The sequence below is a fragment of the Uloborus diversus genome, chromosome 4 (genome assembly GCF_026930045.1).
Source record: "Uloborus diversus isolate 005 chromosome 4, Udiv.v.3.1, whole genome shotgun sequence".
In the NCBI taxonomy this organism is placed as follows: domain Eukaryota; kingdom Metazoa; phylum Arthropoda; class Arachnida; order Araneae; family Uloboridae; genus Uloborus; species Uloborus diversus.
The window spans coordinates 920131-940158 of record NC_072734.1 but is presented as its reverse complement, the minus strand read 5'-3'; the positions used below and the strand labels follow the sequence as shown (position 1 = coordinate 940158).

At 31.8% G+C, this 20028-nt stretch overlaps 1 protein-coding gene across 1 annotated transcript in view; it reads right to left on the bottom strand.

Moving 5' to 3' along the window:
* Nucleotides 1–18167, bottom strand: part of LOC129220391 (sodium/potassium-transporting ATPase subunit beta-1-like) — a 126991-nt gene extending 108824 nt beyond the window's left edge. The window contains exon 1 of the mRNA XM_054854805.1: nt 18078–18167. The gene's annotated coding sequence lies outside the window, so the exon portion shown is untranslated. The remainder of the gene's footprint in view (nt 1–18077) is intronic.
* Nucleotides 18168–20028: the final 1861 nt, after the last annotated feature.

The window sequence follows — 20028 nt, the reverse complement described above, 5'->3', positions numbered from 1 at the left end:
AGTAAAAAGAACTTAATTTTCAAAGAAAGAAGTGTCTTGGAAGGACTATGCTTACTGTCGAACAATTTTTTTTTCGCTATGAAACTTTTTCTTCTTTACTCATTTTTATGAATATATACACATTACTGAGGGAGCATTTCAGACATACAGTGTTAATTATGTAACAAACATTATACTCATTTTGATTGTTGCAGTGTTTTAAAATTTTTAAGCGAAACTACTTTTTGTAAAAACTCTTAACTTAAAAGTGTTCTATTATAATTATTAGATGTTAATCTTTCATTCCAATTTAGGAAAATATCAATTTATTTTAGAGAATCAAAAAAATCATACAATGTAACGAGTTCTTAGCGGAAGGTAGAGTGAAATGGTCGTTTTCTAATGAGAGAAAGATCTGAACCACACCTGTAATGTGAGGATCAGTCAGATTTGTCTTTTATCTAGAAAAATAATGACGCTTCTCCAATCTCCCACGATTTTTACTTCCTTTTACAAAAAAGGAAGTATTGTATTCGCGAAAAATATTTCATTCAAAAATCGGCCTTAATTTCCATTTTGCTCACCCCCGAATGAATGTTGAGTTTATTTTTCAACCCGACCACACGTGGATATATGCCTAGGAACGTACAGACACCCGAAATATCCATTTTGACGATCCCCGAGTGAATTACAACGAGTTTTCTCGTGACGTCTGTATGTACGTATGTATGTGCGTATGTGTGTATGTGTGTCGCATAACTCAAGAACGGAATGTCCTAGAAGGTTGAAATTTGGTACTCAGACTTCTAGTGGGGTCTAGTTGTGCACCTACTTTTTTTGGCTGCATTCGGATGCTCCAAAGGGAGTCTTTTGCCCCCTTTTTGGGGGGAAATCATTGTTAAATTCGATGTAAGCTAAAGTGGTGTTATAATTTGGCGGACACTTTGCGATATATTGCCAGTCTTTTGGTCGCCAAGTATCGTACCAATTTTTTTTCTTTTAAATCTGGTTTCAATTTTGCCGCTGTTTGTGATATTTAGAAAGTAAATTATTGAATCACATTAAAACTGCCAATAATGAGAAAATGACATTAAATTGGAGTGAAAGGAAGTCATGTGATGCACACATCAGCTCGTTTTTTTTTTTTCCAGTTTTCTTTCTGATTTTGTTTTTAAACTGCAAAAAATAAAAAAAAATAAAAAAATAAAAATAAAAAAAAAATAAATAAATGAAAAAAAAAATAAATAAATTGTAACTCTTAGAACTGTTTTCTTTTTCTTTCTTTTTTTTTTTGAATAAAACTTCAGTAATACTTTCTAATTAATTGCAAAATCTGTCAGAAAGTTAATAAACAAGTACTTAGTTCTTAACATTATTTCTCATTTTAATGATATAATGAAAACTATTTTTTTTTTTCAACAATATCACTAAACAATCTTTTACAGAAATTATTCATTAATCAAGCGCGTTCCAAGACCGATGTATCAAAGTAACTCTGTTCGAGTAATTTTAAAGATGGCCATTAATTTAAGCTCATGCAAGTTCCTCAGGCTTGGAAACTTGGAAAATACGCCAACTTTAAAGTGAAATATGTTTTCTCTCGAGTTTCGCGTGCAATAAATCGAAAGCACACAACAGTGGAATAGATCGGTTTCAATTAAATTGCGAAGTAAACCGAATCGCGTGATACATCTGATGTCGGGCACGTTCATGCTAACGTTTCCTCAGTGACAGTTGCAGTTAATGAATCTAAATCTTGCTCTCTACGTTTGTTCGTTGATTACGGCACGCAGTTTGAAACATAGTTAAAATCAGTAACTATAGGGTAGACTGGGGATACTTGATCCCTGGGGATACATGATCCCATAGCCAAAAATGTACTAAAATCATTAAATAGAAATTTGAAACCTAAAAATTATGTTAAAGTTATACTTGTACATAAAATCTGGTGTTTTTTTTTTTTTTTTTTTTTTCAGCCATTTTGATTTATCTCAAGAAATGATTGTCTGAATATGTCAAGGAAAACTTTTTTTAGGAAGGAATTCTGAAGTTTACATTATCCAATACATAAAACTTTAAAAAAAAAATACTGAAGTGTAATGTTAAAGTATAGACAGTCTTTTATAATTGAGACATATTTTTAAAAAATTGCCACTGATTGTTAATAATATAGTAAGTATGTTTGTAAAAATCGCATATTACGGATACGTAATGCCTTTGTTAAGAGGGATACAAGATCCCAGGGATCAAGTATCCATATGACAATATAAACGCAATGAAAACAATATAACTGTTGTTTACTTAGTTGCATTAACTTTAAACATTCAAAATCATATTAACATATAAAATTTATCATAGTATGAGTGAGATTTATATTGTCACTGCAGTAAATATGCTAAACAATAAAAACATCAGTTCGCACTTGTAACCCACATAACACCTCAAACATCTAAACATAAACTAACTCTACTGATGAGTTATGTTTTTATCAGCCAAATGAGCTTGAACAAGTTGAAATAGATCTCAAATCCTTATTTGAATGAAAAAAAAATTGCTATCGTTAGATTTACATCAAAAAAGTTAGTTGCCCATTATGTAGACTAATTAGAGGATAGAATGCTAAGTTGGATTTCTAGAGTTTGGAATAAGTTTTCTAAAACGAAAAGGTAACATACTTAATCAATCTAATTTTTCTGAAAAATTGACAAAAGTGTAATAAATGAGAGTGAATGTGTTAAGTTATACACTTCTAGATACGTTGAGCTGAACTTTAAGAACTATAAGAAACGAATTGCTCGCATTTGGCTTTTCAGGTTTTGAAAATATATGCTAAGCTTTCTATTCTTTTCTACAAGTATGCTGATACTTACATTTTTCATCCATCTTTTTAAAAATTAATTCAATTGATAAAACTCTTAATTTTACTTTTGCAAGACAAAAAGCAAATAAGTTGATATTTGTGCTTGTCGTCCTTTTTTCTTTTTTTATTTGTTGTAGTTTGAGTTTCATTACGCTACTTTTAAAAAAAATGTTAGTTTTATTTATGAAACATATTGTTCACAACTGTATTAGAAAATAAGTTACTGATCAAAAGCATCATAAGTTCATTTAAGTTGTGTACATTTTTTTTGCAAATGTCTTTGCAGAATTTAAAACAATGTTATTTTGTGTTCACTTTATTAAAATCTAACTAAAAAAAATAGAATTAGTGTTATTTTTTAGAAACATTATAAAGAAAACTAAAATCCATAAACAAAGCTGATCTAATGAAAAGTTTATGTATTTTCTCAGTGGGATCAAGTATCCCCCATGAAAGGATCATGCATTCCTTGATATGGGGATACATGATCCCTTTATAAAGTTATTGAAAAAAAATATTTTACCAAAACTAACTGTTTAATTTCAACTAAAAAATAATGTCAGATAGAGGAAAAAATTGTCTTTCTTCACGTACTTTTTTGAAAAAAAAAAAAACTAATAATTTGCAGCCGAGAAAAATAATTGAAAACTAAAGTGGGGATCAAGTATCCCCAGCCTGACCTACTTATGATTGATTCACTAAGTTGGTCTGAATTTTTTTCCAGTAATTGTTATTCAATCATTGTTCCATCAAAGAAAATAAGAGGTTGAAAATTCAGAAAGAGAGAGATAGAGAGAGAGTAGAATATATATATATATATATATATATATATATATATATATATATATATATATATATATATATATATATATATATATATATATATATATATATATATATATATATATATATATATATTAGCGCGGAAAGGTATACTCATTTTAAGACCATTAATAACAATCGAAAACATTTTTCGCTGGAATGTGTAATATTTTTTAATATTTTGTGTCAGCGATATGGTTGATTTTATTGCGAAAATGTGGCAGTATTCTACAATTGTATGGCATCACAAGTATTTTCGCCATGTCCGGTCAAATTAGAAATGCGGATTACGCTCTTATTTGGTTATTTGTACGTTATATTTATTGCACCTTAAAATATTTTTAGTGCCCCAACTGAGAAACACCAAGCTAAAAAAATATTTAATTAAATGTCTATTGGTTGAGAACCAAAATCGCTTGAAATTATAACCTTCGCTCTTAAAAACTAAGAAACATCTACATTGCATCAATAAGATGATTTTATCTCTTATTGAAATAAAATAAATGTGTTTAAATTGTGATATTTTTCTCCCACCTCTGTCCCTCCTTTTTTTTCTAAGAGCGAGTGATTACAGAATTCGAAAAAAATCTAGTAGTGGAGGGACATACATGCACAATTTATTAGCAGTGGTGTACTACTATCAGATAATTTTATGGGTATTAATTTTTTTTTCAGTTTCATTCGTCAATTTCGTGATGTATTGACTAAAACTATGCTGAAAACTGCTTTTAAATATAATTTGAAAAGCAGTCATTTTGTTTCTTTTGCAAATTAATCCTTATCATTTCTTCTTTATCTAAAACTTAATGCACATTTTTACAAAAAAAAAAAAAAAAAGCTTTAAATAATTAATGCTCCACGCATTAATCTGTTATGTCATTTTCATTAATTTTCAAGTCGTTATTCAAGGCAATGGTTAATTGCTTTTACATCATGTTTACCGGTCATATTTTACTTTAAAAAAAAGTCTTACGAAATTAGTTAACGATTTTTTTTTCTTTTGTCAGTTTTTCAGCATTCGAACAGCCAATTAGAAAATGAAATTGCTTTGGTTTCACATTTCTATGAGAAAAAGTTTTTGTCCAAGTTCTAAGAAATTAGGAAAAATTAAGGAGCTTAAAGATTTTTTTACTGCTTTAAGTAATTTTTAAAACCTAAAACTAAATTTTACAACTAAAAGTACGTTGAAATTTTTTTTATTTATTTCTCAAAACTGTTTTAATAATAAAGAAGAAACAAAAATCAATATCCTTCATCTTAATTAGTTTCTTTACTTTAAACATGCAGCAAAAAGTTATTTGCTGTAAGATAACGTTGCACAAAAACTAAACGAAAATGAACTAAAACTATTACTATCTATAATTGAGCAAACGCCGCTGTACAATGGTGTGAGATTTATTAGAGTGGTAAAAAAGATCCTAAAAATAGAGAAAATCTGTACAAGTTTCTTAAACCGTTCGCTATTTTAACAAAAATTTAAAACTTCCTTAATTGAATGAAAGTGTTTTTTTATTCTCACCGTTTTAAAGTTCTTTAAGAGTCTTCTTTGATTTTATTGTTTTGAACAGAAAAATTTTAAACTATTCCATAACATATTTAGTTTTCGATAAATTTGGTTAACAAATGATCATAAAAAGTAATTTTAACCTCAAAACGCAATAATTTTCTACCATTTTAGAAAATTCTAATTCATCCCAACCTGCCAAGATAGAGTAAAGGGGGCACATGTAAGCAACATTTTTATTCCTTTGTTAAAAAAAAAAAATAGTTTTTTTGTGAATAAATAGTCTTTTCTTTGTGTCATGAAATTTGAGATTTTTTTCTTAAAACTATTTTTACTTCATGGTACGCTAAAAAAATCTTTAACGATAGCCTGGGAATCATTTTAATCTAACAAGATTAAAACAACAGGTCTAATATCCATCATATTTCAAAGAAGCACTCTTAAATATGAAACTTATAAGCATATACCAAGTACAGGTAGTTATCAAAATAATAGAAACACCTGTGAATAAAAGTGACATTTTTGCACGTGCTTCGTAAGTAAGAAAAGATAAAACTAGATATCTGGTTTTATTTATTTATTTTTTTTTTTTTTTAATAAATTGCAATGTACATATTCTGGTAGTATATGGTGACTCAATCAAAGTTCTGGAAATCTTGGAGTTTTTGCAAGCGCATAAAATGTCGGACCTCTCAAATTTTAAAAGAGGACAAATTGTTGGAGCGCGTCTAGTTGGAGCAAATGTAACTGAAACATCTCAACTTTTTAGCGTTTCTAGAGGTACAGTATCTAAAGTCATGGGCCGGTGGTAGCCCGATCGGTAGAGTGTCGGATTCGGGGCCGGAGGGTCCTGAGTTCGAACCTCGATGGTCGATGATCCACCGTCGTCATTAAAGGGGACTGGGCGACGTTAAATATGCTCGTGGTCTCAATGTCCTCCAAGTGAAACGATACCTAGCACTAGGTAGCTATTAGCTCCTAGTCTAGTTCTAAATTCTCATAAACTGTTCGATCCGGTGATGGTGCTGCCATCTATCGGTAAAAAAATAATGGAGGCAAGGCACTTAGTATGCAGTCCTCGACATAAATACAGTTGTAATCAGTTGTGACTCGGAATCGAAATCTAAAGTCATGACAGCATACACACAGCGCGGTAGAAAAATCGGCAAAGAAAAATAGTGGAATGAAAGAGAAGCTTAGTGAAGGAAACCGACGGGTATTAAAGCGGATTGTAATGTCTACAAATCGAACAATAGCAGCAAAAGTGACCACAGAACTCAGTCACCATCTGGATTTACCAGTGTGAGTGATTACAGTCAGAAGGCACCTTTATTAACAGAACATTTACTGTTGAGTAGCGATTCCAAACACACTTATCACAGAGTGTTTCCATTTTTTTGATAACTACCTGTACATTGAAAGGTTTGTAACCTTGACTGTGTCAGGTTCAATTGTACTGTAATGTATCGATAAGAAAATATTTTTCCATAAAAATATAACCCTGCGCACTGTGAAATCTGTTTTGTTTAATCTGTCTTGCTTTGTTTTTTTTTTTTTTTTGGTTTCTGCTAAAAATAAAGAAAAAAAAAACTATACAATCGAACATTTTCTAATAATTAATAAGGAAGTAAGAAATCCAAAACGCGTTTCTTCAATTATTTCAGAAACACATTTCTGCATATACCACGTTTTACCCTCTCACGGCAGTATACTAAAGTCAGTCAGGTAAACGGCATTATCTGCAGAAGTGAATTTTAGAGATATTTGAAGAAACGAGCTTGGGACTCAGTACTGACATTAGGGACATGTTGGAATTAGACGTTTTTTTCCGGCGCTTTTTTCTGCGGAAACCAGATAAGCTTGTATAGTAAAGCTAACGTGTAATAGATGACAAAAAAATGCAGTTACTTCTTTTTACATGCCCACTAGGGTGGTTCAAAAATACATGTGAAAAAAAAAGTTTCTCCTAGATAACAGGACACCCCTCAATATTTTTAGACTTATGGACAGCAATATACTGGAAGAATTTTAGCTTACGATATCAACTAAAAGAGGGTGCTCAACCCCCTCCCCCAAACTTCATAAGTATGGGGAGGGGGTTTAAAAATACATCGAACTGAAAAAACAATGATACCTACTGTAATGTACACTAATAATATGCATATACATTGCAATAAAATAACTATTTACAAAGAAACTGCTGGGGAAATTAAATGTTTCTAAATTTTTGCCGTTTTCTACGCTACTTCTAATGTTAAATTAAGGGTTATTGAGCACCCTCTAAAAAATTGAGTAAGAAACTAAAACTATTACAACATAATACTATAAGCAAGTCTAAACAAAATGGAGGATGTCCTGGACTCCAGCTAAAAAAAGTTTTTCTTTAACCACCCTAATACCCACAGTAGTACAACATTCCATTCTTGATCAACTATTTCACAACAAAATTAATATAAATTATTAAATAAATAAATAAAAATAAATTTAAAAATAATTACCAATAATTTTTTGAATTGACTCTATGAAATTCACAATTATAAATGTTTGCCTTTTCTTCTAAAAGTTATAACTTCTTTGATAATATACTGTTCAAAAATTTACCTGAATGTTCATGTTCAGACAATGAGTTGCAGAAGTTAAGTTTAACTTATTAGTTAGTTTAAAATTGAAATTGAAGATAAATATTAAATCTAAATTGATTATTAGTTTAAAACATGTTATCACGTGAAGAAGAGAGCGATGAATTTGCATACAACAGCTGCTAAAACAAATTGTCACCACAGAAACACAAAATGTACCATTGCTCTAAATGTATTGCCAAGAAGTAAGACATGCCCCTCCCTTTCCCTGTTTTATGCGTCTCTGAAAGCATTTTTGGGTTGGAAAACACGAATGAATGCAAAAGAGGATGACGAGATGCGATGTGAAAATGCTACTTTCTGAAAGAAAATAATATTTTTTTTTTTTCCAAAACGACTATGTCTTCAAGAAATAATGCAAACAAATTGGAAAAAAAAAAAAAAGTTTTTTTTAAAACAGTTACATCGCCTGTGCCCCGTTTATTTGCTAGCGTAGCTATTGTTACTGACAACCATTTTGTTTTATACATTAAGGATGATATTGGTGACTCTAAATGAGTTTTATCTCTGATGTGTCTGCCCTTCTGAATCAAGTGCAGAAAAGTTCCTTTACACTCTTAAGTCTTAAACTTGCAATAACTAAGAAACTCCATTTAAAATTTTTGTTTGTTTTCTTTTGTGTTGTAAACATCGTTAAAATAATCGTTTATGAGTATTCATTTTAAAGAACAAAGAAGCTTTAATACTTTAAACTTAATGCTCTAATACAATTCGCATTACTTGTTGATAAGCATTGTCAGGGACAATTCTCGCGATAAATTATTTTTAACTACAATGAAATAACTATAAGTTTGGTCGTTGATTAATCAAACAACTTTGTTGTCCCATTACTTAAGAAATGTATTTAGATTCTTATACATTAATTATGCTTATTATAAATGCATGAAATACGTTCGAATACATTAAACAGAAACGAAAATGTATTCAAAGCCACGAAAACTCATTTTACATTTATCTAGTGCAGCTGCGATGGGCCGCTAAATGTGGAAGCAATTTCAATCGAAATGCTTTCTGCGTGCCCAGCAAATGAGTTTTCTTTCCCCAACTTTCATTTGCCGTTGCCATGACGACATGTTATTTGGCACAGTTGAACGAAAGAGTATTTAAAAGTGGTGACATTATTTCGTGCTTTTGTAGTGGCAACACTTCAACAGATTCTGCTGCAGGAATGTGCAAATGACAGTGAAGGCGAACTTTTAATTTTAGCGTGCATGGCATGGACGAAGATACGAATACAAATTTGTTTGTGTTTAATTTTATAAAATTTATGACGACAGAAATACAGATAAATGCGTAGTTTTCTGTCAAAATAAATAAAAGATGCCACGAAAAGTAAGGAGCCAGATTTGTTTAAAAATTTCCTACTCAATTTTTCAAATTTAACTCGAGGTATTTATATTTTAAAGTTCTTTTTTCTTTTTATTAGAAAACTAGTGGTACCAGCACGGCTTTGCTCGTAATAGAATAATTTAGGGGAACTTGACTATGACTCCGACTCCTGTGCCCGCCAATTAATCGGACTCCGACTCCTCGACTTCGACTCTAACTTCGTAGCTTTGGCAAAAATTTATACACGGAGGACAAATGACTGACTCCGATTTTTAGATATTCGACTCCGACTCCTTTACCCCAAAATGACATTGACTCCGACTCCGCAGCAGTGGTTTTGAATGTGAAATAATTATTGTTGATCCGACTTGTTTTTATTTTCACGCTAAAGTTTTAATTTGTATTCAGTTTTCGGCGAATAAACTCGAAGTCATTTATGTTTCTACATAAAGATATGCGCAGACGATTTTTTTTTTCTGACAATGAAAATTATTTTTTTAAGTTGACATTTTATTGTTTTTATTTATTTTGGTAAGTGCATTAATTCATTTAAAAAATTAGTTTTGGCAACAGGGGAAAAAGAAACGATTTTTTTTTTGTTGATATAATGTATTTATTTTAATGAGCTCAAGTGTATTAGCTGCTTTGTTTAAAAGTTGCTGCTATTTTATTTTATTTATTTTTTTTACGCATCTAATTTTTTTTAGATGAGTGAGGAATATTTTATTCCTAGAAATCAGCTTAAAGTATTTAAGTATTTTAAAAAAACATTTGCGATTTTAGCTATTTTTGAGAATATTGATCAGGTACTAGAAAATAGTACGGGTATACGGGAAAGTAGGCTCGTCTAGTTCTAGACAGAACTTCTTGCTTATGTGAATGTGTTGTCGTGTAGTGAATGATTGCATGCCCTATAAATGGGTCCTTATGTGTACTGTAGAAGTCGGACTTCACACAAAATTATGGTACAGTTGGAAAAGTGAAGCAGCGCACAACAAATTGCCAGCCTAGCTGACACAAGGCAACAATAACTTATATGTGGGCTACCGTAAAAGCACACTTGCAAATCACAGTTCTTGAAGCAATGTTCATTTTTAAAGCAAATTGTATGAATTTCTGCCAATAGTTTTATTTTCATTTAAAATCAGGACCAAATGTACTCAAATAAATAAATAAATAAATAAATAAATAAATAATTTGAATTTTGACATCTTGAATTCAAATTATGTTTTTCGCAATCACGACTGTATGTATGTAGGCGTGTGTGTATGTGTGTGGAGGAATGTGTGTTGTGTGTAGGGATATGTGTGTTTGTGTCTGTGTGCAGGCATGAGTGTCAGTAGTTGTGTGTACGAATGTGTGTGTATGTGGGGGAAGGGGATGTGTATGAGTGTGTAGGCATATGTGTTTTGTGTCTGTGTGCAGGCATGAATGTGTGGGTAATTTTTTGTATGTGTGTGTATGTGTAGGTATCTGTATGTATTTGTGTGTGTATGTGTTTGTGTGTAGGTGTATGTGTAGGTGTATGTGCGTGTAGGTGTATGTGTGTAGGTGTATGTGCGTGTAGGTGTATGTGTGTAGGTGTATGTGCGTGTAGATGTATGTGCGTGTAGGTGTATGTGCGTGTAGGTGTATGTGCGTGTAGGTGTATGTGCGTGTAGGTGTATGTGCGTGTAGGTGTATGTGTGTATATGTGTGTGCGTGCGTTTGTGTGTAGGTGTATGTGTGTGTATGTGTTTGTGTGTATATGTGTGTGTGTGTAGTTGTGTATGTATGCGCGTGTGTGTAGGACATCGATGCAACTTGGAGACGACTTTCGCTATAGGAGCAGCGTCGTGAGGAGCCGGTCGACGGTGATGGAGCGGAGGGTCGCGGTGAGAAAATAAAATGATAGGACATCAAAACAGTCAAGTGAGAACAATAAGCAATCGTGATTGCTCAAAAAAAGAAAGTACATTAAAAATTATACCAATTCCTCTCTTTTAAGTGTTCATTTCTGTTTTTGTCTGTTATAAACCATTTTTAAAAGTCGCATTTTTTAGACATACACTTTGCAGATGCTTTTAAATGGTAACTTCCCCGTTTTGAGGAGGAAAAATGGTGGTCACCTTAGGCATGAAATATTATTACGTGAGGCAGCGGTTAAAGTGAGATTACTAAGTAATCTTCGTGATTGCTTAACGGTTCCAGGAGTCTCTTTAGTAGCGTTTTCAAAATTATATCACACATAGATGGACTATGAGCTTTTATTAAATGAATATACAATGGTACACTTTGAACTCTATTTGTTAATTTCAATGTAACTATTTTCTATTTGCAAAATTACATGAAACCTATAAAGTGAAAGATTTTTAACGGCTATTAAATTTTAAGGTAAACTGTTACAGTTTCTTAAAACTTTGATTGTGTTTGAAACTTTCAGTTTTTTGTTTAGAATTTTTATTAATAAAGGGAGATACCCGCACGGCTTTGCCCGTAATAGAAAAATCAAAAGGTCTTTTGGTTCGCCTGTATATTTACAAATAATGTATGGTGAATCTTCTCGCCATTTGGCTTGTACGCATCTTACGGTTCCACGTTATGATAATTTCGTAATTTACTTGTCCATCTTATGATATTTTTTTTCTTAAAATTGGAATAGAAAAAGAACCACATCGAATTTTCAAGAATCGCTTCGAGGTGCACACCAACATGCTACACTGTTAAAACTACAGGTTGCGTTTGGCACCTTTCAGGGGTGAAACGCTTGTCCACCAGCGACACCCGAAAGAGAGCCGAAATTGCACCTTTAGCAAGGGTGAAAAACTGGCTCCCTTCACCTAACGTGCACCGTAGGTGAAAGATGGTACCCTAGGTGAGAAAAATGGCACCTTTATTGCTTCCTATAGAGATTCCCCCCCCCCCCCCCCGTGTTGTGTGAGTTTTTGAATACAATTGTGTTTTATTAATTTTGATTTATATATACGAAGGCATTTGATCACATTTAAACTTTCGAACATAGTTTAGAAGTGTTCATGACTTTAATTTGGCTGTTCGTGCACTAACTTTCTTGCATTCACACTTGGACTACTCAGTAATTAATATGTTGTTGACAACTTTTACTGCATGACCCGTACTGAAAATGAACAGGGAAGGTATTTATCAATCATTTGCCGGAACAAACAGAAATATTAGGTAACATTAGATTAGAATCATTGGGAAATAAAAGCGTTTCATTAACGCTTAAAATTTTAATCGAACGTAACATATCAATACTTATTATAAGATTCGATATTTGAGTATCCCTATGCGTACAAGATAAATACTAATTTAAAAGCCCTTCTTTCCAATGTCAAGTTTTCCGTCAGATTAAAAATAAAAACGAGTAGATAATTACATTCGCTTTATGCAATAATGCCTAAGAAAGATATGTTAACCAAAACACGATGTGAAACTCATGAGTCACCACTGAGTGAGAGATTTCTTTTTACGCGGTTTTTTTTTTCCTCCGCCTTTGCTGCTCTGTTCGTTTTTACTTCGTAGTTATTTCATTGAGAAGAAATATACATTGGTATATAGGCTGCTCACGTCGCGCCGATGCATTTTTATTCCGGAATTAGCTATTCAATTATCAGCTGATTTAAAGTTTTTATTTTTAATGTTGTTGTTGTTCAAGATAGTACTGATAGATAGTTTTAGGTAACAGTTTTGCAGGATATAAATAGCAAGATATTAAATATTTAATAAGGTAAACGGAACAATAAGCAGTTGTCAACATACTTTAAACACTTTAAATATGTTCGAAAGCTCTAAGAGCTACAATGTAATCAAATGCCTTTACTTACGCGAGGTTTCGAAGATTAATCCACGAAATTTTCAGTGGTGGTGAATGTGAAAGTAAATTTCGTTGCAACTTCCTTCGTTCGCCATTCAAACTGAAGTTGTTGTCAGGGCGCATGCGCAACGAGTCGCTCTCCAATTGAATGGTCTTTTAGGACTTGAGTTAACGCTGTTCACCCACTGAGGAACCAAAAGCACCTTAACGACACTTCCTAGCCTCATTTGCACCCTGAGTCACCATTTTTTCACCATAAGGTGAAATTCTTTACCCCTGTGGCACTTCTGGTTTTAACAGTGTACATACTAACTTTGTGCCAAATTTCATGAAAATCGGCCAAACAGTTTAGGCGCTATGCGCGTCACAGACATCCAGACATCCAGACATCCTCCGGACAGAGAGACTTTCAGCTTTATTATTAGTAAAGATTTCATGAAAATCGGCCGAACAGTTTAGGCGCTATGCGTGTCACAGACATCCAGACATCCTCCGGACAAAGAGACTTTCAGCTTTATTATTAGTAAAGATAAAGCTCAAAGTATGTCTGTTTGGATGTCTATAGGATGTCTCGATCTCTGTGACGCGCATAGCGCCTAGACCGTTCGGCCGATTTTCATGAAATTGGACACAAAGTTAGTTTGTAGCATGGGGGTTGAAGCGATTTTTCGAAAATTCGATGTGATTCTTTTTCTATTTCAATTTTAAGAACATTTTCCGGAGCAAAATTATCATAAGATGGACGAGTAAATTACGAAACTTTCATGACGTGGAATGGGAGAGTGAATTAACATAGCCAATTGGCGAGAAATTCGACATCTATTATTTGTAAATATACAGGCGAACCGAATGACCTTTTAATTTTCAACTACGGGCAAAGCCGTGTGGGTACCACTATGAATAAATTGAAAAATGTTTTTAATTCTTGAAACATATCACAGTAACTACCGTCATTGAAGTTCGAAGTTCAAAACGAAGTTTTTAAAACATTTTATTAACCATTACTTAATTTTAGATTTGTTACAAAATCCAATGCCATCCACCGCGAAGACATTATTTCCTTTGTATTTTACTTTAAAATTACCACGTAATCCTTTAACCTGTATACATTTTTTCTAAGTTCAAAATTAAATCCAGATCAATTTAAGCATCAGAAAAATCACGATGGCCGCAATTTTAAAACATTATAAATTTATAAAACAAAACGAAATGACATGTAACAAATAAACAAAACGCAACTACAGAAGTATTACTTGAATATTGGTCAAGTAATTATCTCTATATCTTGTTCGATTAAAGAGAAAATGTATTTTATCTTTATGTATTTTTCATTTGTTATTTACATAAAAAATCCCTTGCTTACATAGGTGCATTTTTACTCACAGAAAAACCTTTCAAATCTGAACTTTCTAGTAAACACTGGGGATTAATTTTTCCGGTCAAAACAAAATTCATACATATGTACCGATAAAACAAGATTTCAAACTTTTGTTTACAAATTAATGCAAACTTAAACCAACACGAGTGGTTCAAAAAAGCTAGTCCATTTAATAAAATAATCAAATAAGTTTTGTGCTAAAATAGGAAAAATTAGAAAAAAAAAAAACATCGCAAATGAAGCACAATCTGTCCTGAAAACTTTCTTGAGAATTCGTGTTAAATTAACATTGTTTTTTCACTTAAACTGTATTATTTTAACTAATACTTAAATAAATTAGTAACTTAATATGTATTTGTTTGCTAGCTATATTGACTTTTGTTTTGTGTTGAATCTTTTTGAGTATTTTCGTCTCTAAGGTTATTTTAACTTAATCTTTTAAAAATGAAGTTTAATAATAAGTATTTAGTACATAATTACAAAAATATTGTTTACATTAGAAACTCCTAATACACATCTATTTCTTACTTATAGTATATATGCAGTCATTCAAATTTTTGGATATCATATCTTCGTTTAGACATAATGGGAGTTTTCGCATTTTTAAGTCTTTTACGGAAACGAACACAAAGTCGTACTTTTATACTGGTAACTTCAACTCCCATTTTCCAAATCGTCAATTCGGTGGAGATTACCCCACAATGCAAAAATGAAAAAGGAAGAGATTTTAATGAAACTTTATGGAAATGCAATGCAAATTTCTCATCCTCTGGTTAAAGGAATACGAAGAATTAAAGGAAAACGTCAGCAGAGCTTCCATTTTTCCTTGAGTTTATTCTTTTTGAGTCAGGAAACGATAGGAAAAGAATCTTCAAAATGGTTCGGAATCTGAATTAAATTTCATTCGGATATTACTGAGATTGAATGTGAGAAGTTTTTCCATTAGTAGGACTGATCAGAATTGCAGAACGTTGGTAGGAAGAGAATATGAAGATGAGAGGGGACGACGTACTTTCATAAGGTATAAAAAATTCCTTTCCTTTCAATTTCTCCTATTCATTTTATGTTATTTTTTAAAAACTCGGTGATTGTTGGAAGTGTATATATGAATTATCAAACAACAACTTAGTTCAAAGCAACAACTTAACTCAACTACTTAAAAACCGAATGTATGACAGCTCAACGACCTATAAAAACTCACCAAAACAACTCAGAGCAACGAATAATATCCACTCAATTTAGCAACTATACGATTGAAATTGCAACAACTCAGCTCAACCTCAAAAACCGCATTTATTACAACTCAACTCGATTGATAACATCTTAACTTAAAACATGAAACAGTTTTACTTGCAACGCAATCAGCAATTTCATAACTCAACTTATAATAACTCAACAACTCAAAAATACTCAATTTAAAAATATTTTAAATTTTGCAGACGGATGAAAATAAATTTACGGCTGCATAAGGAATTGGTTTCAATATTTTTTTTTTAAAGTTCAGTACTGAATGTGGGTGTAATGAGTACTTAGTAAAATATACGTATTGAAAACTTTCAATTGAAAATAAATTAATATCCTTAATAAATTGTTAGTTCAGTTTTCATGTGATGCAAGAGCATTTATAAATCAAGCAAATTTTAAAATTTTATTTCACGATGAATTAGAACGTTATTCTGAGGATATAAGAATAACGTAGGGAAAAATAATTTCTGAGCACTCTAATAAAATAACAAATTGTCTACTTATATTTGAAACATTGTGACTTAAATACGCTCGATACTGAAGCACTGAACGTAGTATATATTCATGAGTAAATGCATAACAAATAAACAACACTTTTTTGAACAAATGGGTAGTTAAACAAAATAATTTGTTTATATTCATTTAAAAATTAATATTTTAGGAATTAATGTTTTTCTTCGTTTTTAAAAAGACAAAAAGAAATATATAAAAATAGCCATAGTTAAACATAGTTCTAATAACAATACAGAACTTTACGGAAGACATAATCGTTCATTAATAATGACATTTTTTAAAAAAAGTAAAAGTATCTATTTCTGTTACATTTTGATGTCGCGCAGAAATTGCAATTTGTCATTAGTTATTGTGCACGTAGTGTTCTTCTATTTTCATATATTTTCGAAAAATGAATGCTTACTTCTGAAAATAATTTCTGATTCAGAAATTTGCATTTTGGATGAAATAACTCGCTTATAATATTAAGAGAGTAATTTTTTATCATTAACCATTAATCATAGATGTGTACTACACACCAATAAATTAGAGATATGTGGTTTTGGATTTCCAGTTTTTGAACTTTTTAGAATAACATAGGTTTTAGAGGGGGAAAAAAAAACTCATCCAAAATTAGGGTAGACCGGGACACGTTTACGAGGATTTTTCTTAATGAATTTTCTAAGTTTTATGTTTTAACTTAGAACGTTTTGAACATTGCGGTTTTATAAAGCAGTTAATGGAGTCAAAATTGGCATATTCGTTGTTGCTCAGTTTGTGTTTTTAACGGTTAAAATAAATTATTTTTTAATCCAAGTCGGTTGAGTAAACGTGCCCCGGACACGGGACACGTTTACGCATATTTATTATTGACACCACACGTGGTTCTGTTAGTGTTTCGAGCATAATATCTTACCATCGTTAAAATAAAGCAAATTTATTACAGACTGAATAGTGTATCAAGTAAAAAGTGAACGGGCAGGAAGACAGCACAACATGATTGTAAGCTATAAGATACGCATTTGTAACTCAATTAAAAACTAAATGGTGATTTTCAAAACTAAATAGCCTGAAAATGCCAAACAGTTTTGAGAGTGTTCGGAGCAAAAAAAGCGTCAGGGCACGTTTAAAAGAAAGACACAGTACTAACGAGCGCAAACTTGCCCAGTCTCCAAGTTTAGATTTATTTTTAATGTGCAAAAATATTTAATAACACTTCAGTTAATACAAATACAATTCTTAAAAAAAGAATGAAAGTCTGCAAAATTGTATATATTTGTTCTTTCTTTACTAAGTATTATTTATTCACAATAACTGCTTTGACTCGCCTGAATACAGGTCATCTAAAAACCTTCAGATTTTCCCATGGTAATAGGACTTGCACCAAATGTCATACTGAAGAGGCCTCTGCACAACATCTGATTATTTGTGTTGGTTTGGTAGGCGAGGATCTAATGAAGAGACCTGCTTCTGTCTTGAAGTTGATTAAGGCCAACAACCTCATGGATCAGATCTGATCATGTTCATCTGATCATCTCATCATGTTCAGATCTGAGTCAGAACAGAGAGATAAGTAAGAAGAAGAAGAAGATTCACATAAACTTCAAAGCGTTCAACTCAAAATTTACTCGACTTGATGGAAAACAGATTATTTTTTCTACATGCTAAACCGAAGCTCGACTGATGCTTAAAAACTTGTGAGGATATTTGCTACGGAACAGCATGAATCTGTTATGACTGTTGACTCTCCAGTTATAATCCTTTTTGAAAAAAGGGCATTGCGTAAACGTGCCCCGGACTACCCTACTCCAATTTTACTTTTTCCCGCAATTGCAAAACACTAAAATATTTATTTAATGCTATTTTTAGGTATAAAGTATAATGTATTGCTTGTTGAATTTGATGCATAGTTTAAAATTACGAAATAATCTTGGAAATACAATGAACCGAAATAAAGCCATAAAACGAAAATTGTTTTAAATATGAAAGAAGTAAAACCATGATAAATTACTTACCTTTTCAAGAGATCACAAAACCCTTTCCGCTTATACCAAAATATTTAGCACATAACCGATTGTGCCGTGGAAGTTGCCATAATGTGGATGTACACACTTTAGCAAAAACCTGAAAAAAAATTATACGTAAATACAGCATAATAGAGGAAATCAACATTTAAACTTTTTTATTACTTCCTTTTCCAAAAAAGGAATGTATTCGCGAAAACATTTTCACTCAAAATTCGGCCATAATTTCCATTTTGCTCACCCCCGAATTAATGTTGAGTTTTTTTTTTTTTTTCAACCCGACCACACACGAATAAGTGCCTAAAAACGTATAAACACTCGAAATATAATACATTTTGACATTTCTCCGAGTTAATTACAACGACTTTTCTCTAGACGTCCGTATGTATGTATGTATGCATGTGCGGATGTGCATATGTGCGTATGTATGTCGCATAACTCAAGAACGGTATGTCCTAGAAAGTTGAAATTTGACACGTAGACTGCTAGTGGGGTCTAGTTGTGCACCTCCCCTTTTGGTTGCATTCGGGTATTTCTAAAGGGGTCTTTTGCCCCTTTTTTGGGGAAATCATTGTTAATTTCAATGTATACTCAAGTGGCGGACACTTTTCGATATATAGCCAGTCTTTTGGTCGCCAAGTTTTGTCACCAACTTGGCGAATTTTTTAAAAATCTGTTTCAATTTGGTCACTGTTGGTGATATGTAGAGAGTAAACTATTGAATCACATTAAAATTGCCCCTGATGGGGAAATGACATTAAATTGGAGTAAAAGGAAGTCATGTGATGCACACATCATCTTGTTTTATATCAAAACGGAGCTTACTTTAAAAACACGAACTTACTTTAATGTTAGGTAGTGCATAATAGCCGTAAAATTTCAAGAACTACAGTGATTTTAATCGGAAATTAATGGAATAAACATAAATTTAGCCATATTACCGAAAAATAGCACATATCAACATAAAATTAGTTGCTCTTCGCAAAATTTGCAACAATACGGTAAATCAAAAAATTCATAACGTAGATAAAGAAGAAAGTTTCGTAATGGCCACAACATACTAGTTTAATTTTGAGGTGACCGAATCGGAAAGTTGAAATTCGGTTTTATTGTAATAAAAGTAAGCGTTTTACTATTGTTGAATATTTTTTGTGTATTTCTCGAAAATAAATAAATTTAGCTTTCACGACCATTACTAGTTTTTAGAATGAGCATAACTAAGTAATTGTGACCGTAACGGGTCAAATCAGTGTAATCCAATCGATTTCAAAAAAAGATATATAAAAAATATTTAAATATGTATTTATATAACGTTAACAGCTGTAAAAATGCGATTTTTAAGTTCAAACACCGTTAGCATTATACTTTCCACGAACTAGAACATTGCAGTTTAGCAACATCAGAAAGGAAAAAAAAAACTCTTTAAGCGTGCCCGTAACTAGTAATTTACTCTAAGAGTGAATATGGTGTTTCAATAAGTTAGATATGGTACGCTGAATCTTTACTACGATGCTGATAATGTGTTATGATCTATGAATGTGCAAGACAAAACAATGATTGAGTGTGTATGCTCAATTTGAAAAATGAGCCTTTTATTTTGAAAGTGGGGATTTTTTTTTTTGCAATTACAAGATACTACGAGGAATTTGTTTTAATAATCGCTTTAAGCAATGAAAATTTACGAATTCCATCTCAAAAATATTAGAATCCTTATCTTTTTTGGCTTTAAGGTGTTAAAAGATAGAGAGATTGTACTATGAATTTTCTGCATAATTACCACTATCTTCATTTTTTCAAAAAGAGACCTGCCCCACTTTCAAAACAAAAAGTTCATATGTTCATGCAAGTTTTGGAGTTAAATGCCTGTTTTTAACTTACAGTAAAATTTTAAATATTTTGAGTTTATTTTCATTCATTGTCAGTATAACCTAAAACCTAATAG